We start from the raw sequence: 21,613 nt of genomic DNA, 5'->3' as shown, positions 1-21,613 counted from the left end.
CTGCAGCAAAGTCAGCCGAGCAGCAGCGCCGTCACTATTGCGAATTCTATTTTTCAGCAGGGGTCTCGCCCCCATGGAGGGGGGAAGCTGCACCGCTCCTGGAAACACTGCAATACCAGGTGGATGCATGGAGTGGACGGGGCAAGCCCCTGTTCAATCTCCCTGTCCCAAAAATCAATTTAATATTTGGTCCCCAGATAGGGGACGTATCAGATATTAAACTGATAAGAACAGATACTACACTTGATCTTAGCCAAAAGGCCGAGAAGCGATGGCCGTAAAACTGCGTTTGCTGCGCGCGTCAGGCCCGGCGTGCGGCCTCTACCTCAAAGTAGCCGCCGGGTGGGCGAGCCTAGGGCGAAAGAGGCGACGGCGGGCGGTCTTTGAGCCAGAGCTCCTTTTGTTGCCGGGCCTTGCAAGCAGAAAGGAAAGCACGCGTGCATGCCACGCGCAGCCATTCCTTGCGCTTCTGCGCGAGGCATTGCGCAGGAAAAAAGACACGCGCGCGCTGGGCAGCAAAGGGCGGCCTGCAACTGCGGGGCAATCCAACAGGGGGCAGCGTAGCGCCCACGGAAAACTGCAGCAAAGTCAGCCGAGCAGCAGCGCCGTCACTATTGCGAATTCTATTTTTCAGCAGGGGTCTCACCCCCATGGAGGGGGGAAGCTGCACCGCTCCTGGAAACACTGCAATACCAGGTGGATGCATGGAGTGGACGGGGCAAGCCCCTGTTCCATCTCCCTGTCCCAAAAATCAATTTAATATTTGGTCCCCAGATAGGGGACGTATCAGATATTAAACTGATTTTTTTTTTTTTTTTTTTTTATTTCCAAAATATACTTTATTCATAAAAATCTGTAAAAATTACATTGCCAAACAGTTTCCAAACAGCACCAAAAAATACAAACATTGCAAGGGAGATCAGTTTCCTTCAATACTGTCATGAGTTTCTTCCCAACCCTTCCGTTTCTCAATTGTCATGTCAATTACAGTTTTACATTTACAGCAATTGAGAATATTAACGATACAGTTCGAGGGGCTTCCCATGGTTCCAGCCCCTCAGTCCAGCTTGGTGGGGAACCTTACACTGTGGTCTTTCCCCATTGAGCCTTTGCTGCGGCTGCCCCAAGCTTTAGTGCGTCCCTCAGCACGTAGTCCTGGACCTTGGAATGTGCCAGTCTGCAACATTCGGTGGTGGACAACTCTTTGCGCTGGAAGACCAGCAAGTTTCGGGCAGACCAAAGGGCGTCTTTCACCGAATTGATAGCCCTCCAGCAGCAGTTGATGTTTGTCTCGGTGTGCGTCCCTGGGAACAGCCCGTAGAGCACAGACTCCTGTGTTACAGAGCTGCTTGGGATGAACCTTGACAAAAACCACTGCATCTCTTTCCACACCTGCTTTGCAAAGGCACATTCCAGGAGGAGGTGGGCGACCGTCTCTTCCCCACCACAGCCAACGCGGGGGCACTGTGCGGAGGGGGCGAGACTTCGGGTGTGCATGAAGGATCTGACGGGGAGGGCCCTTCTCACCACCAGCCAAGCTACGTCTTGGTGCTTGTTTGAAAGTTCTGGTGATGAGGCATTCCGCCAAATGACTTTGACGGTCTGCTCGGGGAACCATCCGACAGGATCCACCGTTTCCTTTTCCCGTAGGGCCTTGAGGACATTCCGTGCAGACCACTGCCTGATGGACCGGTGGTCAAATGTGTTTTTCCGCAGAAACTGCTCCACGAAGGATAGGTGGTACGGCGCCGCCCAACTGCACGGAGCGTTCCGCGGCAATGTGACCAGGCCCATCCTTCGCAACACCGGGGACAGATAGAACCTCAGCACGTAGTGACACTTGGAGTTTGCGTACTGAGGATCTACACATAGCTTGATGCAGCCGCACACGAAGGTGGTCATCAGGATGAGGGCCACGTTGGGTACATTTTTCCCGCCCTTGTCCAGAGATTTGAACATCGTGTCCCTCCGGACCCGGTCCATTTTAGATCCCCAGACGAAGCGGAAAATGGCTCGGGTGACTGCCACGGCGCAGGAGTGGGGTATGGGCCAGACCTGCGCCACGTAGAGCAACAACGTGAGCACCTCGCACCTGATGACCAGGTTCTTACCCACAATGGAGAGAGACCGCTGCGCCCACATGCCCAACTTTTGTCGTACCTTGGCTACTCGCTCCTCCCATGTTTTGGTGCACGCCCCGGCCCTTCCGAACCATATCCCCAGCACCTTCAGGTAATCTGACCTGACGGTGAAGGGGACAAAGGATCGGTCAGCCCAGTTCCCAAAGAACATGGCCTCGCTCTTGCCGTGGTTAACTTTGGCTCCCGAGGCCAGTTCGAACTGGTCGCAGATGCTCATCAGTCTGCGCACGGACAGCGGATCCGAGCAGAAGACGGCGACGTCATCCATGTACAGGGAGGTTTTGACCTGAGTGCCTCCGCTGCCTGGGATTGTCACCCCTCTTATGCTCGCATCCTTCCTAATAGACTCAGCAAAGGGTTCAATACAGCAAACAAACAAGACCGGGGAAAGAGGACAGCCCTGTCTGACTCCAGATTTGATCGGGAAACTTTCAGATTCCCACCCGTTGATTGACACTGCGCTACTGATGTTTGTGTAGAGCAGTTGGATCCAATTGCAGATTCCCTCCCCAAACCCCATTTTGGAAAGCACGTCCATCATGTAGGTGTGCGATATCCTGTCAAAAGCCTTCTCCTGGTCCAGGCTGATGAGGCAGGTGTCCACCCTCCTGTCCCGTACGTAGGCGATCGTATCCCTGAGTAGCGCGAGGCTATCAGAGATCTTCCTGCCGGGTACAGTACAGGTCTGATCGGGGTGAATCACCAACTCCAGAGCAGACTTGACTCGACTGGCTATGACTTTGGACAGAATCTTGTAATCAACATTAAGCAGTGAGATGGGCCGCCAATTTCTGATTTCTGCCCTCTCCCCCTTCTGCTTGTAAATGAGGGTGATGATGCCTTTTCTCATGGTCTCTGACATGCTGCCGGCCAGGAGCATACTCTTGTTAAACTGATAAGAACAGATACTACACTTGATCTTAGCCAAAAGGCCGAGAAGCGATGGCCGTAAAACTGCGTTTGCTGCGCGCGTCAGGCCCGGCGTGCGGCCTCTACCTCAAAGTAGCCGCCGGGTGGGCGAGCCTAGGGCGAAAGAGGCGACGGCGGGCGGTCTTTGAGCCAGAGCTCCTTTTGTTGCCGGGCCTTGCAAGCAGAAAGGAAAGCACGCGTGCATGCCACGCGCAGCCATTCCTTGCGCTTCTGCGCGAGGCATTGCGCAGGAAAAAAGACACGCGTGCGCTGGGCAGCAAAGGGCGGCCTGCAACTGCGGGGCAATCCAACAGGGGGCAGCGTAGCGCCCACGGAAAACTGCAGCAAAGTCAGCCGAGCAGCAGCGCCGTCACTATTGCGAATTCTATTTTTCAGCAGGGGTCTCGCCCCCATGGAGGGGGGAAGCTGCACCGCTCCTGGAAACACTGCAATACCAGGTGGATGCATGGAGTGGACGGGGCAAGCCCCTGTTCCATCTCCCTGTCCCAAAAATCAATTTAATATTTGGTCCCCAGATAGGGGACGTATCAGATATTAAACTGATAAGAACAGATACTACACTTGATCTTAGCCATAAGGCCGAGAAGCGATGGCCGTAAAACTGCGTTCGCTGCGCGCGTCAGGCCTGGCGTGCGGCCTCTACCTCAAAGTAGCCGCCGGGTGGGCGAGCCTAGGGCGAAAGAGGCGACGGCGGGCGGTCTTTGAGCCAGAGCTCCTTTTGTTGCCGGGCCTTGCAAGCAGAAAGGAAAGCACGCGTGCATGCCACGCGCAGCCATTCCTTGCGCTTCTGCGCGAGGCATTGCGCAGGAAAAAAGACACGCGCGCGCTGGGCAGCAAAGGGCGGCCTGCAACTGCGGGGCAATCCAACAGGGGGCAGCGTAGCGCCCACGGAAAACTGCAGCAAAGTCAGCCGAGCAGCAGCGCCGTCACTATTGCGAATTCTATTTTTCAGCAGGGGTCTCGCCCCCATGGAGGGGGGAAGCTGCACCGCTCCTGGAAACACTGCAATACCAGGTGGATGCATGGAGTGGACGGGGCAAGCCCCTGTTCCATCTCCCTGTCCCAAAAATCAATTTAATATTTGGTCCCCAGATAGGGGACGTATCAGATATTAAACTGATAAGAACAGATACTACACTTGATCTTAGCCAAAAGGCCGAGAAGCAATGGCCGTAAAACTGCGTTTGCTGCGCGCGTCAGGCCCGGCGTGCGGCCTCTACCTCAAAGTAGCCGCCGGGTGGGCGAGCCTAGGGCGAAAGAGGCGACGGCGGGCGGTCTTTGAGCCAGAGCTCCTTTTGTTGCCGGGCCTTGCAAGCAGAAAGGAAAGCACGCGTGCATGCCACGCGCAGCCATTCCTTGCGCTTCTGCGCGAGGCATTGCGCAGGAAAAAAGACACGCGCGCGCTGGGCAGCAAAGGGCGGCCTGCAACTGCGGGGCAATCCAACAGGGGGCAGCGTAGCGCCCACGGAAAACTGCAGCAAAGTCAGCCGAGCAGCAGCGCCGTCACTATTGCGAATTCTATTTTTCAGCAGGGGTCTCGCCCCCATGGAGGGGGGAAGCTGCACCGCTCCTGGAAACACTGCAATACCAGGTGGATGCATGGAGTGAACGGGGCAAGCCCCTGTTCCATCGCCCTGTCCCAAAAATCAATTTAATATTTGGTCCCCAGATAGGGGACGTATCAGATATTAAACTGATAAGAACAGATACTACACTTGATCTTAGCCATAAGGCCGAGAAGCGATGGCCGTAAAACTGCGTTCGCTGCGCGCGTCAGGCCCGGCGTGCGGCCTCTACCTCAAAGTAGCCGCCGGGTGGGCGAGCCTAGGGCGAAAGAGGCGACGGCGGGCGGTCTTTGAGCCAGAGCTCCTTTTGTTGCCGGGCCTTGCAAGCAGAAAGGAAAGCACGCGTGCATGCCACGCGCAGCCATTCCTTGCGCTTCTGCGCGAGGCATTGCGCAGGAAAAAAGACACGCGCGCGCTGGGCAGCAAAGGGCGGCCTGCAACTGCGGGGCAATCCAACAGGGGGCAGCGTAGCGCCCATGGAAAACTGCAGCAAAGTCAGCCGAGCAGCAGCGCCGTCACTATTGCGAATTCTATTTTTCAGCAGGGGTCTCGCACCCATGGAGGGGCGAAGCTGCACCACTCCTGGAAACACTGCAATACCAGGTGGATGCATGGAGTGGACGGGGCAAGCCCCTGTTCCATCTCCCTGTCCCAAAAATCAATTTAATATTTGGTCCCCAGATAGGGGACGTATCAGATATTAAACTGATAAGAACAGATACTACACTTGATCTTAGCCAAAAGGCCGAGAAGCGATGGCCGTAAAACTGCGTTTGCTGCGCGCGTCAGGCCCGGCGTGCGGCCTCTACCTCAAAGTAGCCGCCGGGTGGGCGAGCCTAGGGCGAAAGAGGCGACGGCGGGCGGTCTTTGAGCCAGAGCTCCTTTTGTTGCCGGGCCTTGCAAGCAGAAAGGAAAGCACGCGTGCATGCCACGCGCAGCCATTCCTTGCGCTTCTGCGCGAGGCATTGCGCAGGAAAAAAGACACGCGCGCGCTGGGCAGCAAAGGGCGGCCTGCAACTGCGGGGCAATCCAACAGGGGGCAGCGTAGCGCCCACGGAAAACTGCAGCAAAGTCAGCCGAGCAGCAGCGCCGTCACTATTGCGAATTCTATTTTTCAGCAGGGGTCTCGCCCCCATGGAGGGGGGAAGCTGCACCGCTCCTGGAAACACTGCAATACCAGGTGGATGCATGGAGTGAACGGGGCAAGCCCCTGTTCCATCTCCCTGTCCCAAAAATCAATTTAATATTTGGTCCCCAGATAGGGGACGTATCAGATATTAAACTGATAAGAACAGATACTACACTTGATCTTAGCCATAAGGCCGAGAAGCGATGGCCGTAAAACTGCGTTCGCTGCGCGCGTCAGGCCCGGCGTGCGGCCTCTACCTCAAAGTAGCCGCCGGGTGGGCGAGCCTAGGGCGAAAGAGGCGACGGCGGGCGGTCTTTGAGCCAGAGCTCCTTTTGTTGCCGGGCCTTGCAAGCAGAAAGGAAAGCACGCGTGCATGCCACGCGCAGCCATTCCTTGCGCTTCTGCGTGAGGCATTGCGCAGGAAAAAAGACACGCGCGCGCTGGGCAGCAAAGGGCGGCCTGCAACTGCGGGGCAATCCAACAGGGGGCAGCGTAGCGCCCACGGAAAACTGCAGCAAAGTCAGCCGAGCAGCAGCGCCGTCACTATTGCGAATTCTATTTTTCAGCAGGGGTCTCGCACCCATGGAGGGGGGAAGCTGCACCGCTCCTGGAAACACTGCAATACCAGGTGGAATCATGGAGTGGACGGGGCAAGCCCCTGTTCCATCTCCCTGTCCCAAAAATCAATTTAATATTTGGTCCCCAGATAGGGGACGTATCAGATATTAAACTGATAAGAACAGATACTACACTTGATCTTAGCCAAAAGGCCGAGAAGCGATGGCCGTAAAACTGCGTTTGCTGCGCGCGTCAGGCCCGGCGTGCGGCCTCTACCTCAAAGTAGCCGCCGGGTGGGCGAGCCTAGGGCGAAAGAGGCGACGGCGGGCGGTCTTTGAGCCAGAGCTCCTTTTGTTGCCGGGCCTTGCAAGCAGAAAGGAAAGCACGCGTGCATGCCACGCGCAGCCATTCCTTGCGCTTCTGCGCGAGGCATTGCGCAGGAAAAAAGACACGCGCGCGCTGGGCAGCAAAGGGCGGCCTGCAACTGCGGGGCAATCCAACAGGGGGCAGCGTAGCGCCCACGGAAAACTGCAGCAAAGTCAGCCGAGCAGCAGCGCCGTCACTATTGCGAATTCTATTTTTCAGCAGGGGTCTCGCCCCCATGGAGGGGGGAAGCTGCACCGCTCCTGGAAACACTGCAATACCAGGTGGATGCATGGAGTGGACGGGCCAAGCCCCTGTTCCATCTCCCTGTCCCAAAAATCAATTTAATATTTGGTCCCCAGATAGGGGACGTATCAGATATTAAACTGATAAGAACAGATACTACACTTGATCTTAGCCAAAAGGCCGAGAAGCGATGGCCGTAAAACTGCGTTTGCTGCGCGCGTCAGGCCCGGCGTGCGGCCTCTACCTCAAAGTAGCCGCCGGGTGGGCGAGCCTAGGGCGAAAGAGGCGACGGCGGGCGGTCTTTGAGCCAGAGCTCCTTTTGTTGCCGGGCCTTGCAAGCAGAAAGGAAAGCACGCGTGCATGCCACGCGCAGCCATTCCTTGCGCTTCTGCGCGAGGCATTGCGCAGGAAAAAAGACACGCGCGCGCTGGGCAGCAAAGGGCGGCCTGCAACTGCGGGGCAATCCAACAGGGGGCAGCGTAGCGCCCACGGAAAACTGCAGCAAAGTCAGCCGAGCAGCAGCGCCGTCACTATTGCGAATTCTATTTTTCAGCAGGGGTCTCGCCCCCATGGAGGGGGGAAGCTGCACCGCTCCTGGAAACACTGCAATACCAGGTGGATGCAAGGAGTGAACGGGGCAAGCCCCTGTTCCATCTCCCTGTCCCAAAAATCAATTTAATATTTGGTCCCCAGATAGGGGACGTATCAGATATTAAACTGATAAGAACAGATACTACACTTGATCTTAGCCATAAGGCCGAGAAGCGATGGCCGTAAAACTGCGTTCGCTGCGCGCGTCAGGCCCGGCGTGCGGCCTCTACCTCAAAGTAGCCGCCGGGTGGGCGAGCCTAGGGCGAAAGAGGCGACGGCGGGCGGTCTTTGAGCCAGAGCTCCTTTTGTTGCCGGGCCTTGCAAGCAGAAAGGAAAGCACGCGTGCATGCCACGCGCAGCCATTCCTTGCGCTTCTGCGCGAGGCATTGCGCAGGAAAAAAGACACGCGCGCGCTGGGCAGCAAAGGGCGGCCTGCAACTGCGGGGCAATCCAACAGGGGGCAGCGTAGCGCCCACGGAAAACTGCAGCAAAGTCAGCCGAGCAGCAGCGCCGTCACTATTGCGAATTCTATTTTTCAGCAGGGGTCTCGCCCCCATGGAGGGGGGAAGCTGCACCGCTCCTGGAAACACTGCAATACCAGGTGGATGCATGGAGTGAACGGGGCAAGCCCCTGTTCCATCTCCCTGTCCCAAAAATCAATTTAATATTTGGTCCCCAGATAGGGGACGTATCAGATATTAAACTGATAAGAACAGATACTACACTTGATCTTAGCCATAAGGCCGAGAAGCGATGGCCGTAAAACTGCGTTCGCTGCGCGCGTCAGGCCCGGCGTGCGGCCTCTACCTCAAAGTAGCCGCCGGGTGGGCGAGCCTAGGGCGAAAGAGGCGACGGCGGGCGGTCTTTGAGCCAGAGCTCCTTTTGTTGCCGGGCCTTGCAAGCAGAAAGGAAAGCACGCGTGCATGCCACGCGCAGCCATTCCTTGCGCTTCTGCGTGAGGCATTGCGCAGGAAAAAAGACACGCGCGCGCTGGGCAGCAAAGGGCGGCCTGCAACTGCGGGGCAATCCAACAGGGGGCAGCGTAGCGCCCACGGAAAACTGCAGCAAAGTCAGCCGAGCAGCAGCGCCGTCACTATTGCGAATTCTATTTTTCAGCAGGGGTCTCGCACCCATGGAGGGGGGAAGCTGCACCGCTCCTGGAAACACTGCAATACCAGGTGGAATCATGGAGTGGACGGGGCAAGCCCCTGTTCCATCTCCCTGTCCCAAAAATCAATTTAATATTTGGTCCCCAGATAGGGGACGTATCAGATATTAAACTGATAAGAACAGATACTACACTTGATCTTAGCCAAAAGGCCGAGAAGCGATGGCCGTAAAACTGCGTTTGCTGCGCGCGTCAGGCCCGGCGTGCGGCCTCTACCTCAAAGTAGCCGCCGGGTGGGCGAGCCTAGGGCGAAAGAGGCGACGGCGGGCGGTCTTTGAGCCAGAGCTCCTTTTGTTGCCGGGCCTTGCAAGCAGAAAGGAAAGCACGCGTGCATGCCACGCGCAGCCATTCCTTGCGCTTCTGCGCGAGGCATTGCGCAGGAAAAAAGACACGCGCGCGCTGGGCAGCAAAGGGCGGCCTGCAACTGCGGGGCAATCCAACAGGGGGCAGCGTAGCGCCCACGGAAAACTGCAGCAAAGTCAGCCGAGCAGCAGCGCCGTCACTATTGCGAATTCTATTTTTCAGCAGGGGTCTCGCCCCCATGGAGGGGGGAAGCTGCACCGCTCCTGGAAACACTGCAATACCAGGTGGATGCATGGAGTGGACGGGCCAAGCCCCTGTTCCATCTCCCTGTCCCAAAAATCAATTTAATATTTGGTCCCCAGATAGGGGACGTATCAGATATTAAACTGATAAGAACAGATACTACACTTGATCTTAGCCAAAAGGCCGAGAAGCGATGGCCGTAAAACTGCGTTTGCTGCGCGCGTCAGGCCCGGCGTGCGGCCTCTACCTCAAAGTAGCCGCCGGGTGGGCGAGCCTAGGGCGAAAGAGGCGACGGCGGGCGGTCTTTGAGCCAGAGCTCCTTTTGTTGCCGGGCCTTGCAAGCAGAAAGGAAAGCACGCGTGCATGCCACGCGCAGCCATTCCTTGCGCTTCTGCGCGAGGCATTGCGCAGGAAAAAAGACACGCGCGCGCTGGGCAGCAAAGGGCGGCCTGCAACTGCGGGGCAATCCAACAGGGGGCAGCGTAGCGCCCACGGAAAACTGCAGCAAAGTCAGCCGAGCAGCAGCGCCGTCACTATTGCGAATTCTATTTTTCAGCAGGGGTCTCGCCCCCATGGAGGGGGGAAGCTGCACCGCTCCTGGAAACACTGCAATACCAGGTGGATGCAAGGAGTGAACGGGGCAAGCCCCTGTTCCATCTCCCTGTCCCAAAAATCAATTTAATATTTGGTCCCCAGATAGGGGACGTATCAGATATTAAACTGATAAGAACAGATACTACACTTGATCTTAGCCATAAGGCCGAGAAGCGATGGCCGTAAAACTGCGTTCGCTGCGCGCGTCAGGCCCGGCGTGCGGCCTCTACCTCAAAGTAGCCGCCGGGTGGGCGAGCCTAGGGCGAAAGAGGCGACGGCGGGCGGTCTTTGAGCCAGAGCTCCTTTTGTTGCCGGGCCTTGCAAGCAGAAAGGAAAGCACGCGTGCATGCCACGCGCAGCCATTCCTTGCGCTTCTGCGCGAGGCATTGCGCAGGAAAAAAGACACGCGCGCGCTGGGCAGCAAAGGGCGGCCTGCAACTGCGGGGCAATCCAACAGGGGGCAGCGTAGCGCCCACGGAAAACTGCAGCAAAGTCAGCCGAGCAGCAGCGCCGTCACTATTGCGAATTCTATTTTTCAGCAGGGGTCTCGCACCCATGGAGGGGGGAAGCTGCACCGCTCCTGGAAACACTGCAATACCAGGTGGATGCATGGAGTGAACGGGGCAAGCCCCTGTTCCATCTCCCTGTCCCAAAAATCAATTTAATATTTGGTCCCCAGATAGGGGACGTATCAGATATTAAACTGATAAGAACAGATACTACACTTGATCTTAGCCATAAGGCCGAGAAGCGATGGCCGTAAAACTGCGTTCGCTGCGCGCGTCAGGCCCGGCGTGCGGCCTCTACCTCAAAGTAGCCGCCGGGTGGGCGAGCCTAGGGCGAAAGAGGCGACGGCGGGCGGTCTTTGAGCCAGAGCTCCTTTTGTTGCCGGGCCTTGCAAGCAGAAAGGAAAGCACGCGTGCATGCCACGCGCAGCCATTCCTTGCGCTTCTGCGTGAGGCATTGCGCAGGAAAAAAGACACGCGCGCGCTGGGCAGCAAAGGGCGGCCTGCAACTGCGGGGCAATCCAACAGGGGGCAGCGTAGCGCCCACGGAAAACTGCAGCAAAGTCAGCCGAGCAGCAGCGCCGTCACTATTGCGAATTCTATTTTTCAGCAGGGGTCTCGCACCCATGGAGGGGGGAAGCTGCACCGCTCCTGGAAACACTGCAATACCAGGTGGAATCATGGAGTGGACGGGGCAAGCCCCTGTTCCATCTCCCTGTCCCAAAAATCAATTTAATATTTGGTCCCCAGATAGGGGACGTATCAGATATTAAACTGATAAGAACAGATACTACACTTGATCTTAGCCAAAAGGCCGAGAAGCGATGGCCGTAAAACTGCGTTTGCTGCGCGCGTCAGGCCCGGCGTGCGGCCTCTACCTCAAAGTAGCCGCCGGGTGGGCGAGCCTAGGGCGAAAGAGGCGACGGCGGGCGGTCTTTGAGCCAGAGCTCCTTTTGTTGCCGGGCCTTGCAAGCAGAAAGGAAAGCACGCGTGCATGCCACGCGCAGCCATTCCTTGCGCTTCTGCGCGAGGCATTGCGCAGGAAAAAAGACACGCGCGCGCTGGGCAGCAAAGGGCGGCCTGCAACTGCGGGGCAATCCAACAGGGGGCAGCGTAGCGCCCACGGAAAACTGCAGCAAAGTCAGCCGAGCAGCAGCGCCGTCACTATTGCGAATTCTATTTTTCAGCAGGGGTCTCGCCCCCATGGAGGGGGGAAGCTGCACCGCTCCTGGAAACACTGCAATACCAGGTGGATGCATGGAGTGGACGGGCCAAGCCCCTGTTCCATCTCCCTGTCCCAAAAATCAATTTAATATTTGGTCCCCAGATAGGGGACGTATCAGATATTAAACTGATAAGAACAGATACTACACTTGATCTTAGCCAAAAGGCCGAGAAGCGATGGCCGTAAAACTGCGTTTGCTGCGCGCGTCAGGCCCGGCGTGCGGCCTCTACCTCAAAGTAGCCGCCGGGTGGGCGAGCCTAGGGCGAAAGAGGCGACGGCGGGCGGTCTTTGAGCCAGAGCTCCTTTTGTTGCCGGGCCTTGCAAGCAGAAAGGAAAGCACGCGTGCATGCCACGCGCAGCCATTCCTTGCGCTTCTGCGCGAGGCATTGCGCAGGAAAAAAGACACGCGCGCGCTGGGCAGCAAAGGGCGGCCTGCAACTGCGGGGCAATCCAACAGGGGGCAGCGTAGCGCCCACGGAAAACTGCAGCAAAGTCAGCCGAGCAGCAGCGCCGTCACTATTGCGAATTCTATTTTTCAGCAGGGGTCTCGCCCCCATGGAGGGGGGAAGCTGCACCGCTCCTGGAAACACTGCAATACCAGGTGGATGCAAGGAGTGAACGGGGCAAGCCCCTGTTCCATCTCCCTGTCCCAAAAATCAATTTAATATTTGGTCCCCAGATAGGGGACGTATCAGATATTAAACTGATAAGAACAGATACTACACTTGATCTTAGCCATAAGGCCGAGAAGCGATGGCCGTAAAACTGCGTTCGCTGCGCGCGTCAGGCCCGGCGTGCGGCCTCTACCTCAAAGTAGCCGCCGGGTGGGCGAGCCTAGGGCGAAAGAGGCGACGGCGGGCGGTCTTTGAGCCAGAGCTCCTTTTGTTGCCGGGCCTTGCAAGCAGAAAGGAAAGCACGCGTGCATGCCACGCGCAGCCATTCCTTGCGCTTCTGCGCGAGGCATTGCGCAGGAAAAAAGACACGCGCGCGCTGGGCAGCAAAGGGCGGCCTGCAACTGCGGGGCAATCCAACAGGGGGCAGCGTAGCGCCCACGGAAAACTGCAGCAAAGTCAGCCGAGCAGCAGCGCCGTCACTATTGCGAATTCTATTTTTCAGCAGGGGTCTCGCACCCATGGAGGGGGGAAGCTGCACCGCTCCTGGAAACACTGCAATACCAGGTGGATGCATGGAGTGGACGGGGCAAGCCCCTGTTCCATCTCCCTGTCCCAAAAATCAATTTAATATTTGGTCCCCAGATAGGGGACGTATCAGATATTAAACTGATAAGAACAGATACTACACTTGATCTTAGCCAAAAGGCCGAGAAGCGATGGCCGTAAAACTGCGTTTGCTGCGCGCGTCAGGCCCGGCGTGCGGCCTCTACCTCAAAGTAGCCGCCGGGTGGGCGAGCCTAGGGCGAAAGAGGCGACGGCGGGCGGTCTTTGAGCCAGAGCTCCTTTTGTTGCCGGGCCTTGCAAGCAGAAAGGAAAGCACGCGTGCATGCCACGCGCAGCCATTCCTTGCGCTTCTGCGCGAGGCATTGCGCAGGAAAAAAGACACGCGCGCGCTGGGCAGCAAAGGGCGGCCTGCAACTGCGGGGCAATCCAACAGGGGGCAGCGTAGCGCCCACGGAAAACTGCAGCAAAGTCAGCCGAGCAGCAGCGCCGTCACTATTGCGAATTCTATTTTTCAGCAGGGGTCTCGCCCCCATGGAGGGGGGAAGCTGCACCGCTCCTGGAAACACTGCAATACCAGGTGGATGCATGGAGTGAACAGGGCAAGCCCCTGTTCCATCTCCCTGTCCCAAAAATCAATTTAATATTTGGTCCCCAGATAGGGGACGTATCAGATATTAAACTGATAAGAACAGATACTACACTTGATCTTAGCCATAAGGCCGAGAAGCGATGGCCGTAAAACTGCGTTCGCTGCGCGCGTCAGGCCCGGCGTGCGGCCTCTACCTCAAAGTAGCCGCCGGGTGGGCGAGCCTAGGACGAAAGAGGCGACGGCGGGCGGTCTTTGAGCCAGAGCTCCTTTTGTTGCCGGGCCTTGCAAGCAGAAAGGAAAGCACGCGTGCATGCCACGCGCAGCCATTCCTTGCGCTTCTTCACGAGGCATTGCGCAGAAAAAAAGACACGCGCGCGCTGGGCAGCAAAGGGCGGCCTGCAACTGCGGGGCAATCCAACAGGGGGCAGCATAGCGCCCACGGAAAACTGCAGCAAAGTCAGCCGAGCAGCAGCGCCGTCACTATTGCGAATTCTATTTTTCAGCAGGGGTCTCGCCCCCATGGAGGGGGGAAGCTGCACCGCTCCTGGAAACACTGCAATACCAGGTGGATGCATGGAGTGGACGGGGCAAGCCCCTGTTCCATCTCCCTGTCCCAAAAATCAATTTAATATTTGGTCCCCAGATAGGGGACGTATCAGATATTAAACTGATAAGAACAGATACTACACTTGATCTTAGCCAAAAGGCCTTGAAGCGATGGCCGTAAAACTGCGTTTGCTGCGCGCGTCAGGCCCGGCGTGCGGCCTCTACCTCAAAGTAGCCGCCGGGTGGGCGAGCCTAGGGCGAAAGAGGCAACGGCGGGCGGTCTTTGAGCCAGAGCTCCTTTTGTTGCCGGGCCTTGCAAGCAGAAAGGAAAGCACGCGTGCATGCCACGCGCAGCCATTCCTTGCGCTTCTGCGCGAGGCATTGCGCAGGAAAAAAGACACGCGCGCGCTGGGCAGCAAAGGGCGGCCTGCAACTGCGGGGCAATCCAACAGGGGGCAGCGTAGCGCCCACAGAAAACTGCAGCAAAGTCAGCCGAGCAGCAGCGCCGTCACTATTGCGAATTCTATTTTTCAGCAGGGGTCTTGCCCCCATGGAGGGGGGAAGCTGCACCGCTCCTGGAAACACTGCAATACCAGGTGGATGCATGGAGTGGACGGGGCAAGCCCCTGTTCCATCTCCCTGTCCCAAAAATCAATTTAATATTTGGCCCCCAGATAGGGGACGTATCAGATATTAAACTGATAAGAACAGATACTACACTTGATCTTAGCCAAAAGGCCGAGAAGCGATGGCCGTAAAACTGCGTTTGCTGCGCGCGTCAGGCCCGGCGTGCGGCCTCTACCTCAAAGTAGCCGCCGGGTGGGCGAGCCTAGGGCGAAAGAGGCGACGGCGGGCGGTCTTTGAGCCAGAGCTCCTTTTGTTGCCGGGCCTTGCAAGCAGAAAGGAAAGCACGCGTGCATGCCACGCGCAGCCATTCCTTGCGCTTCTTCGCGAGGCATTGCGCAGAAAAAAAGACACGCGCGCGCTGGGCAGCAAAGGGCGGCCTGCAACTGAGGGGCAATCCAACAGGGGGCAGCGTAGCGCCCACGGAAAACTGCAGCAAAGTCAGCCGAGCAGCAGCGCCGTCACTATTGCGAATTCTATTTTTCAGCAGGGGTCTCGCCCCCATGGAGGGGGGAAGCTGCACCGCTCCTGGAAACACTGCAATACCAGGTGGATGCATGGAGTGGACGGGGCAAGCCCCTGTTCAATCTCCCTGTCCCAAAAATCAATTTAATATTTGGTCCCCAGATAGGGGACGTATCAGATATTAAACTGATAAGAACAGATACTACACTTGATCTTAGCCAAAAGGCCGAGAAGCGATGGCCGTAAAACTGCGTTTGCTGCGCGCGTCAGGCCCGGCGTGCGGCCTCTACCTCAAAGTAGCCGCCGGGTGGGCGAGCCTAGGGCGAAAGAGGCGACGGCGGGCGGTCTTTGAGCCAGAGCTCCTTTTGTTGCCGGGCCTTGCAAGCAGAAAGGAAAGCACGCGTGCATGCCACGCGCAGCCATTCCTTGCGCTTCTTCACGAGGCATTGCGCAGAAAAAAAGACACGCGCGCGCTGGGCAGCAAAGGGCGGCCTGCAACTGCGGGGCAATCCAACAGGGGGCAGCGTAGCGCCCACGGAAAACTGCAGCAAAGTCAGCCGAGCAGCAGCGCCGTCACTATTGCGAATTCTATTTTTCAGCAGGGGTCTCGCCCCCATGGAGGGGGGAAGCTGCACCGCTCCTGGAAACACTGCAATACCAGGTGGATGCATGGAGTGGACGGGGCAAGCCCCTGTTCCATCTCCCTGTCCCAAAAATCAATTTAATATTTGGTCCCCAGATAGGGGACGTATCAGATATTAAACTGATAAGAACAGATACTACACTTGATCTTAGCCAAAAGGCCGAGAAGCGATGGCCGTAAAACTGCGTTTGCTGCGCGCGTCAGGCCCGGCGTGCGGCCTCTACCTCAAAGTAGCCGCCGGGTGGGCGAGCCTAGGGCGAAAGAGGCGACGGCGGGCGGTCTTTGAGCCAGAGCTCCTTTTGTTGCCGGGCCTTGCAAGCAGAAAGGAAAGCACGCGTGCATGCCACGCGCAGCCATTCCTTGCGCTTCTTCGCGAGGCATTGCGCAGAAAAAAAGACACGCGCGCGCTGGGCAGCAAAGGGCGGCCTGCAACTGAGGGGCAATCCAACAGGGGGCAGCGTAGCGCCCACGGAAAACTGCAGCAAAGTCAGCCGAGCAGCAGCGCCGTCACTATTGCGAATTCTATTTTTCAGCAGGGGTCTCGCCCCCATGGAGGGGGGAAGCTGCACCGCTCCTGGAAACACTGCAATACCAGGTGGATGCATGGAGTGGACGGGGCAAGCCCCTGTTCAATCTCCCTGTCCCAAAAATCAATTTAATATTTGGTCCCCAGATAGGGGACGTATCAGATATTAAACTGATAAGAACAGATACTACACTTGATCTTAGCCAAAAGGCCGAGAAGCGATGGCCGTAAAACTGCGTTTGCTGCGCGCGTCAGGCCCGGCGTGCGGCCTCTACCTCAAAGTAGCCGCCGGGTGGGCGAGCCTAGGGCGAAAGAGGCGACGGCGGGCGGTCTTTGAGCCAGAGCTCCTTTTGTTGCCGGGCCTTGCAAGCAGAAAGGAAAGCACGCGTGCATGCCACGCGCAGCCATTCCTTGCGCTTCTGCGCGAGGCATTGCGCAGGAAAAAAGACACGCGCGCGCTGGGCAGCAAAGGGCGGCCTGCAACTGCGGGGCAATCCAACAGGGGGCAGCGTAGCGCCCACGGAAAACTGCAGCAAAGTCAGCCGAGCAGCAGCGCCGTCACTATTGCGAATTCTATTTTTCAGCAGGGGTCTCGCCCCCATGGAGGGGGGAAGCTGCACCGCTCCTGGAAACACTGCAATACCAGGTGGATGCATGGAGTGAACGGGGCAAGCCCCTGTTCCATCTCCCTGTCCCAAAAATCAATTTAATATTTGGTCCCCAGATAGGGGACGTATCAGATATTAAACTGATAAGAACAGATACTACACTTGATCTTAGCCATAAGGCCGAGAAGCGATGGCCGTAAAACTGCGTTCGCTGCGCGCGTCAGGCCCGGCGTGCGGCCTCTACCTCAAAGTAGCCGCCGGGTGGGCGAGCCTCGGACGAAAGAGGCGACGGCGGGCGGTCTTTGAGCCAGAGCTCCTTTTGTTGCCGGGCCTTGCAAGCAGAAAGGAAAGCACGCGTGCATGCCACGCGCAGCCATTCCTTGCGCTTCTTCACGAGGCATTGCGCAGAAAAAAAGACACGCGCGCGCAGGGCAGCAAAGGGCGGCCTGCAACTGCGGGGCAATCCAACAGGGGGCAGCGTAGCGCCCACGGAAAACTGCAGCAAAGTCAGCCGAGCAGCAGCGCCGTCACTATTGCGAATTCTATTTTTCAGCAGGGGTCTCGCCCCCATGGAGGGGGGAAGCTGCACCGCTCCTGGAAACACTGCAATACCAGGTGGATGCATGGAGTGGACGGGGCAAGCCCCTGTTCCATCTCCCTGTCCCAAAAATCAATTTAATATTTGGTCCCCAGATAGGGGACGTATCAGATATTAAACTGATAAGAACAGATACTTTTTTTTTTTATTTTTTTTTTTTTTATTTCCAAAATATACTTTATTCATAAAAATCTGTAAAAATTACATTGCCAAACAGTTTCCAAACAGCACCAAAAAATACAAACATTGCAAGGGAGATCAGTTTCCTTCAATACTGTCATGAGTTTCTTCCCAACCCTTCCGTTTCTCAATTGTCATGTCAATTACAGTTTTACATTTACAGCAATTCAGAATATTAACGATACAGTTCGAGGGGTTTCCCATGGATCCAGCCCCTCAGTCTAGCTTGGTGGGGGAACCTTACACTGTGGTCTTTCCCCATTGAGCCTTTGCTGCGGCTGCCCCAAGCTTTAGTGCGTCCCTCAGCACGTAGTCCTGGACCTTGGAATGTGCCAGTCTGCAACATTCGGCGGTGGACAACTCTTTGCGCTGGAAGACCAGCAAGTTTCGGGCAGACCAAAGGGCGTCTTTCACCGAATTGATAGTCCTCCAGCAGCAGTTGATGTTTGTCTCGGTGTGCGTCCCTGGGAACAGCCCGTAGAGCACAGACTCCTGTGTTACAGAGCTGCTTGGGATGAACCTTGACAAAAACCACTGCATCTCTTTCCACACCTGCTTTGCAAAGGCACATTCCAGGAGGAGGTGGGCGACCGTCTCTTCCCCACCACAGCCAACGCGGGGGCACTGTGCGGAGGGGGCGAGACTTCGGGTGTGCATGAAGGATCTGACGGGGAGGGCCCTTCTCACCACCAGCCAAGCTACGTCTTGGTGCTTGTTTGAAAGTTCTGGTGATGAGGCATTCCGCCAAATGACTTTGACGGTCTGCTCGGGGAACCATCCGACAGGATCCACCGTTTCCTTTTCCCGTAGGGCCTTGAGGACATTCCGTGCAGACCACTGCCTGATGGACCGGTGGTCAAAGGTGTTTTTCCGCAGAAACTGCTCCACGAAGGATAGGTGGTACGGCACGTCCCAACTGCACGGAGCGTTCCGCGGCAATGTGACCAGGCCCATCCTTCGCAACACCGGGGACAGATAGAACCTCAGCACGTAGTGACACTTGGAGTTTGCGTACTGGGGATCTACACATAGCTTGATGCAGCCGCACACGAAGGTGGTCATCAGGATGAGGGCCACGTTGGGTACATTTTTCCCGCCCTTGTCCAGAGATTTGAACATCGTGTCCCTCCGGACCCGGTCCATTTTAGATCCCCAGACGAAGCGGAAAATGGCTCGGGTGACTGCCACGGCGCAGGAGTGGGGTATGGGCCAGACCTGCGCCACGTAGAGCAACAACGTGAGCGCCTCGCACCTGATGACCAGGTTCTTACCCACAATGGAGAGAGACCGCTGCCCCCACATGCCCAACTTTTGTCGTACCTTGGCTACTCGCTCCTCCCATGTTTTGGTGCACGCCCCGGCCCTTCCGAACCATATCCCCAGCACCTTCAGGTAATCTGACCTGACGGTGAAGGGGACAAAGGATCGGTCAGCCCAGTTCCCAAAGAACATGGCCTCGCTCTTGCCGTGGTTAACTTTGGCTCCCGAGGCCAGTTCGAACTGGTCGCAGATGCTCATCAGTCTGCGCACGGACAGCGGATCCGAGCAGAAGACGGCGACGTCATCCATGTACAGGGAGGTTTTGACCTGAGTGCCTCCGCTGCCTGGGATTGTCACCCCTGTTATGCTCGCATCCTTCCTAATAGACTCAGCAAAGGGTTCAATACAGCAAACAAACAAGACCGGGGAAAGAGGACAGCCCTGTCTGACTCCAGATTTGATCGGGAAACTTTCAGATTCCCACCCGTTGATTGACACTGCGCTACTGATGTTTGTGTAGAGCAGTTGGATCCAATTGCAGATTCCCTCCCCAAACCCCATTTTGGAAAGCACGTCCATCATGTAGGTGTGCGATATCCTGTCAAAAGCCTTCTCCTGGTCCAGGCTGATGAGGCAGGTGTCCACCCTCCTGTCCCGTACGTAGGCGATCGTATCCCTGAGTAGCGCGAGGCTATCAGAGATCTTCCTGCCGGGTACAGTACAGGTCTGATCGGGGTGAATCACCAACTCCAGAGCAGACTTGACTCGACTGGCTATGACTTTGGACAGAATCTTGTAATCAACATTAAGCAGTGAGATGGGCCGCCAATTTCTGATTTCTACCCTCTCCCCCTTCTGCTTGTAAATGAGGGTGATGATGCCTTTTCTCATGGATTCTGACATGCTACCGGCCAGGAGCATACTCTCGTATACTTCCAGCAGGTCCGGGCCGACCCAGTCCCACAGGGCCGAGTACAACTCGACCGGTAAGCCGTCGCTCCCGGGAGTTTTACTCGCCTCGAAAGACTCGACGGCCTTTGTCAGCTCGTCCAGAGTTAGCGGCTTGTCCAGTCCCTCCCTCCTGCTGTCATCTAAGACCTCTGTGATAGATGACAGGAAGGACTGGGAGGCTCTGCTGTCTGTGGGCTTCGCGTCATACAGCCCAGCATAAAAGGATTTGCTGATCCTTAGTATGTCGGACTGCGAAGACGTTACCGAGCCATCTTCTTCCTTCAGGCTTCTGATAACAGAGCTCTCTCTGTGTACCTTTTGGAAGAAGTAACGCGAGCACGTCTCATCCTGCTCGATGGAGCGGACTCTGGACCGGAAGATGATCTTGGAGGCCTCCTTGGCAAAGAGCGAGGCCTGCTGGCTCTTCACCTCTTGGAGGTCCTCCTTGACCTCGACCCCCATTGACTGCAACCGGAGTAGATTTTGCATAATTTTCTGGAGTCGGGACAGTTCCCTCTGTCTCTCTCTCGCCTTCTGAACACCTTTGTGGATGAAGAACCTCTTGATGTTCTCCTTAATCGCTTCCCACCAGTGAACTGGAGACTCAAAGAGGGGTTTCACGGTCCTCCAACCTTTGTAATCCCTTTTGAGTTCCTCAACGTTCTCTGGGGTCAGCAGTGTCGCATTGAGCTTCCACGTCCCTCTGCCAACCCGCTGGTCGTCCTGTAAGTGACAGTCGGCCAGTAAGAGGCAGTGGTCGGAGAAGAACACCGGCTTGACGTCGGTGGATCCGACCGTGACAGCACGGGACACAAACAGGAAGTCAATCCTGGAACGGGCAGACCCGTCCGATCTTGACCATGTGTATCTGCGCTGCGCTCCGTCTGCAGGTTTGCTGAAGACGTCGTGCAGTTTGGCATCCTTAACTGTTTCTACTAGGAATCTGGACGTAGCGTCCAGTTTGCTGTCGTCACTGCCGGATCGTCCAGCCGCATCGATGATGCAGTTGAAGTCACCGCCTAGGATGACCGGCCTGGACGTCGCCAGCAGCAGTGGGAGCTGCTGGAAGACGGTCAGCCGCTCGCTGCGTTGTACCGGGGCGTACACGTTGATCAACCGGAGCGGAGCATTGTTGTACATCACGTCTGCTACGAGGAGGCGGCCGCCCACCACCTCCTTAACTTCGGAGATGGTGAAGTTACCTCCCCGCAGCAGAATACCCAGGCCGGAGGAACGGCAGTCATTACCCCCCGACCAGATCGATGGCCCGTGGGACCACCATCGCGACCACTGCCTGTAGGTGCTGAGGTGTGGTATTCCACACTCCTGCAGAAACAGTAGGTCAGCTTTGACCTTGGCAAGGTAATCCAAGGTTGAAACACATCGCGTAGTCGATTTAATGCTACGCACATTAATGGAAGCAATTCTTACACCCATTTTTTACTAAAAATTAGTTGTTGCTTCCCATACCATTTGTCCTCGCTAGTCCCAGTCCTTCCCCTTCGGGATGTTCCTGCATACCCATCGTATGCGCAAGCAGTTTCACGTTGGTTGGGCTCAGAAACCCCTCCTGATTTTTCCTGCAGGGTTTGTGCCGCTCGGGTGACATCGGGGGGGTCTTGTAGGCAGAGAGGATTGGGTTGTCCTCAGCTGCTTCCATCTGTTCCTCCTCGAAAACATCACAGCTCCCGGTCTCCCGGAGCTCAGGTGCGCCAGACGTGTCTTTGCTCCCGGTGTCCCGGAGCTGAGATGCGTTGGCCACGTCGTTACGTGTGGGGAATTGGGGTTGGGGCACGCCGGACCCATCACAGCTTCCAGTGCCCGGGGGCTGGGATGCTTGATCATCCATCTCGGAGTTCTGCCGCCTCTTTTGAAGGGGCTGT

At 56.7% G+C, this 21,613-nt stretch overlaps 26 non-coding genes and 2 pseudogenes across 26 annotated transcripts; all 28 read right to left on the bottom strand.

The window, feature by feature from the left end:
* Positions 1-82: 82 nt before the first annotated feature.
* On the bottom strand, positions 83-273 carry LOC137353760 (U2 spliceosomal RNA). Its single transcript, XR_010969912.1, has one exon. It is a non-coding gene; the product is annotated as a U2 spliceosomal RNA (small nuclear RNA).
* A 386-nt stretch (positions 274-659) lies between these two features.
* On the bottom strand, positions 660-836 carry LOC137354483 (U2 spliceosomal RNA; annotated as a pseudogene).
* Positions 837-2,966: 2,130 nt separating this feature from the next.
* On the bottom strand, positions 2,967-3,085 carry LOC137354511 (U2 spliceosomal RNA; annotated as a pseudogene).
* Positions 3,086-3,471: 386 nt separating this feature from the next.
* LOC137353736 (U2 spliceosomal RNA) lies at positions 3,472-3,662 on the bottom strand. Its single transcript, XR_010969888.1, has one exon. It is a non-coding gene; the product is annotated as a U2 spliceosomal RNA (small nuclear RNA).
* A 386-nt stretch (positions 3,663-4,048) lies between these two features.
* Positions 4,049-4,239, bottom strand: LOC137355098 (U2 spliceosomal RNA). The gene has a single exon (XR_010970740.1). It is a non-coding gene; the product is annotated as a U2 spliceosomal RNA (small nuclear RNA).
* A 386-nt stretch (positions 4,240-4,625) lies between these two features.
* On the bottom strand, positions 4,626-4,816 carry LOC137354035 (U2 spliceosomal RNA). The gene has a single exon (XR_010970185.1). It is a non-coding gene; the product is annotated as a U2 spliceosomal RNA (small nuclear RNA).
* Positions 4,817-5,202: 386 nt separating this feature from the next.
* LOC137355078 (U2 spliceosomal RNA) lies at positions 5,203-5,393 on the bottom strand. Its single transcript, XR_010970723.1, has one exon. It is a non-coding gene; the product is annotated as a U2 spliceosomal RNA (small nuclear RNA).
* A 386-nt stretch (positions 5,394-5,779) lies between these two features.
* On the bottom strand, positions 5,780-5,970 carry LOC137353831 (U2 spliceosomal RNA). The gene has a single exon (XR_010969983.1). It is a non-coding gene; the product is annotated as a U2 spliceosomal RNA (small nuclear RNA).
* Positions 5,971-6,356: 386 nt separating this feature from the next.
* Positions 6,357-6,547, bottom strand: LOC137354026 (U2 spliceosomal RNA). The gene has a single exon (XR_010970176.1). It is a non-coding gene; the product is annotated as a U2 spliceosomal RNA (small nuclear RNA).
* Positions 6,548-6,933: 386 nt separating this feature from the next.
* LOC137353950 (U2 spliceosomal RNA) lies at positions 6,934-7,124 on the bottom strand. Its single transcript, XR_010970100.1, has one exon. It is a non-coding gene; the product is annotated as a U2 spliceosomal RNA (small nuclear RNA).
* Positions 7,125-7,510: 386 nt separating this feature from the next.
* Positions 7,511-7,701, bottom strand: LOC137353906 (U2 spliceosomal RNA). Its single transcript, XR_010970056.1, has one exon. It is a non-coding gene; the product is annotated as a U2 spliceosomal RNA (small nuclear RNA).
* Positions 7,702-8,087: 386 nt separating this feature from the next.
* LOC137353830 (U2 spliceosomal RNA) lies at positions 8,088-8,278 on the bottom strand. Its single transcript, XR_010969982.1, has one exon. It is a non-coding gene; the product is annotated as a U2 spliceosomal RNA (small nuclear RNA).
* Positions 8,279-8,664: 386 nt separating this feature from the next.
* LOC137354024 (U2 spliceosomal RNA) lies at positions 8,665-8,855 on the bottom strand. Its single transcript, XR_010970174.1, has one exon. It is a non-coding gene; the product is annotated as a U2 spliceosomal RNA (small nuclear RNA).
* Positions 8,856-9,241: 386 nt separating this feature from the next.
* On the bottom strand, positions 9,242-9,432 carry LOC137353949 (U2 spliceosomal RNA). Its single transcript, XR_010970099.1, has one exon. It is a non-coding gene; the product is annotated as a U2 spliceosomal RNA (small nuclear RNA).
* A 386-nt stretch (positions 9,433-9,818) lies between these two features.
* LOC137353905 (U2 spliceosomal RNA) lies at positions 9,819-10,009 on the bottom strand. The gene has a single exon (XR_010970055.1). It is a non-coding gene; the product is annotated as a U2 spliceosomal RNA (small nuclear RNA).
* Positions 10,010-10,395: 386 nt separating this feature from the next.
* LOC137353829 (U2 spliceosomal RNA) lies at positions 10,396-10,586 on the bottom strand. The gene has a single exon (XR_010969981.1). It is a non-coding gene; the product is annotated as a U2 spliceosomal RNA (small nuclear RNA).
* Positions 10,587-10,972: 386 nt separating this feature from the next.
* LOC137354023 (U2 spliceosomal RNA) lies at positions 10,973-11,163 on the bottom strand. The gene has a single exon (XR_010970173.1). It is a non-coding gene; the product is annotated as a U2 spliceosomal RNA (small nuclear RNA).
* Positions 11,164-11,549: 386 nt separating this feature from the next.
* On the bottom strand, positions 11,550-11,740 carry LOC137353948 (U2 spliceosomal RNA). The gene has a single exon (XR_010970098.1). It is a non-coding gene; the product is annotated as a U2 spliceosomal RNA (small nuclear RNA).
* A 386-nt stretch (positions 11,741-12,126) lies between these two features.
* On the bottom strand, positions 12,127-12,317 carry LOC137353904 (U2 spliceosomal RNA). Its single transcript, XR_010970054.1, has one exon. It is a non-coding gene; the product is annotated as a U2 spliceosomal RNA (small nuclear RNA).
* Positions 12,318-12,703: 386 nt separating this feature from the next.
* On the bottom strand, positions 12,704-12,894 carry LOC137354890 (U2 spliceosomal RNA). Its single transcript, XR_010970541.1, has one exon. It is a non-coding gene; the product is annotated as a U2 spliceosomal RNA (small nuclear RNA).
* A 386-nt stretch (positions 12,895-13,280) lies between these two features.
* LOC137353935 (U2 spliceosomal RNA) lies at positions 13,281-13,471 on the bottom strand. The gene has a single exon (XR_010970085.1). It is a non-coding gene; the product is annotated as a U2 spliceosomal RNA (small nuclear RNA).
* A 386-nt stretch (positions 13,472-13,857) lies between these two features.
* LOC137353918 (U2 spliceosomal RNA) lies at positions 13,858-14,048 on the bottom strand. Its single transcript, XR_010970068.1, has one exon. It is a non-coding gene; the product is annotated as a U2 spliceosomal RNA (small nuclear RNA).
* Positions 14,049-14,434: 386 nt separating this feature from the next.
* Positions 14,435-14,625, bottom strand: LOC137353729 (U2 spliceosomal RNA). The gene has a single exon (XR_010969882.1). It is a non-coding gene; the product is annotated as a U2 spliceosomal RNA (small nuclear RNA).
* A 386-nt stretch (positions 14,626-15,011) lies between these two features.
* On the bottom strand, positions 15,012-15,202 carry LOC137353759 (U2 spliceosomal RNA). The gene has a single exon (XR_010969911.1). It is a non-coding gene; the product is annotated as a U2 spliceosomal RNA (small nuclear RNA).
* A 386-nt stretch (positions 15,203-15,588) lies between these two features.
* Positions 15,589-15,779, bottom strand: LOC137354888 (U2 spliceosomal RNA). Its single transcript, XR_010970539.1, has one exon. It is a non-coding gene; the product is annotated as a U2 spliceosomal RNA (small nuclear RNA).
* Positions 15,780-16,165: 386 nt separating this feature from the next.
* On the bottom strand, positions 16,166-16,356 carry LOC137353758 (U2 spliceosomal RNA). The gene has a single exon (XR_010969910.1). It is a non-coding gene; the product is annotated as a U2 spliceosomal RNA (small nuclear RNA).
* A 386-nt stretch (positions 16,357-16,742) lies between these two features.
* On the bottom strand, positions 16,743-16,933 carry LOC137353828 (U2 spliceosomal RNA). The gene has a single exon (XR_010969980.1). It is a non-coding gene; the product is annotated as a U2 spliceosomal RNA (small nuclear RNA).
* Positions 16,934-17,319: 386 nt separating this feature from the next.
* On the bottom strand, positions 17,320-17,514 carry LOC137354220 (U2 spliceosomal RNA). The gene has a single exon (XR_010970322.1). It is a non-coding gene; the product is annotated as a U2 spliceosomal RNA (small nuclear RNA).
* Between the last annotated feature and the right edge of the window lie 4,099 nt (positions 17,515-21,613).

The sequence above is a fragment of the Heterodontus francisci genome, chromosome 41 (assembly GCF_036365525.1).
Source record: "Heterodontus francisci isolate sHetFra1 chromosome 41, sHetFra1.hap1, whole genome shotgun sequence".
NCBI lineage: Eukaryota > Metazoa > Chordata > Chondrichthyes > Heterodontiformes > Heterodontidae > Heterodontus > Heterodontus francisci.
Note: the sequence above shows the minus strand (reverse complement) of the source record. Positions and strands in the feature narration are given on the sequence as shown.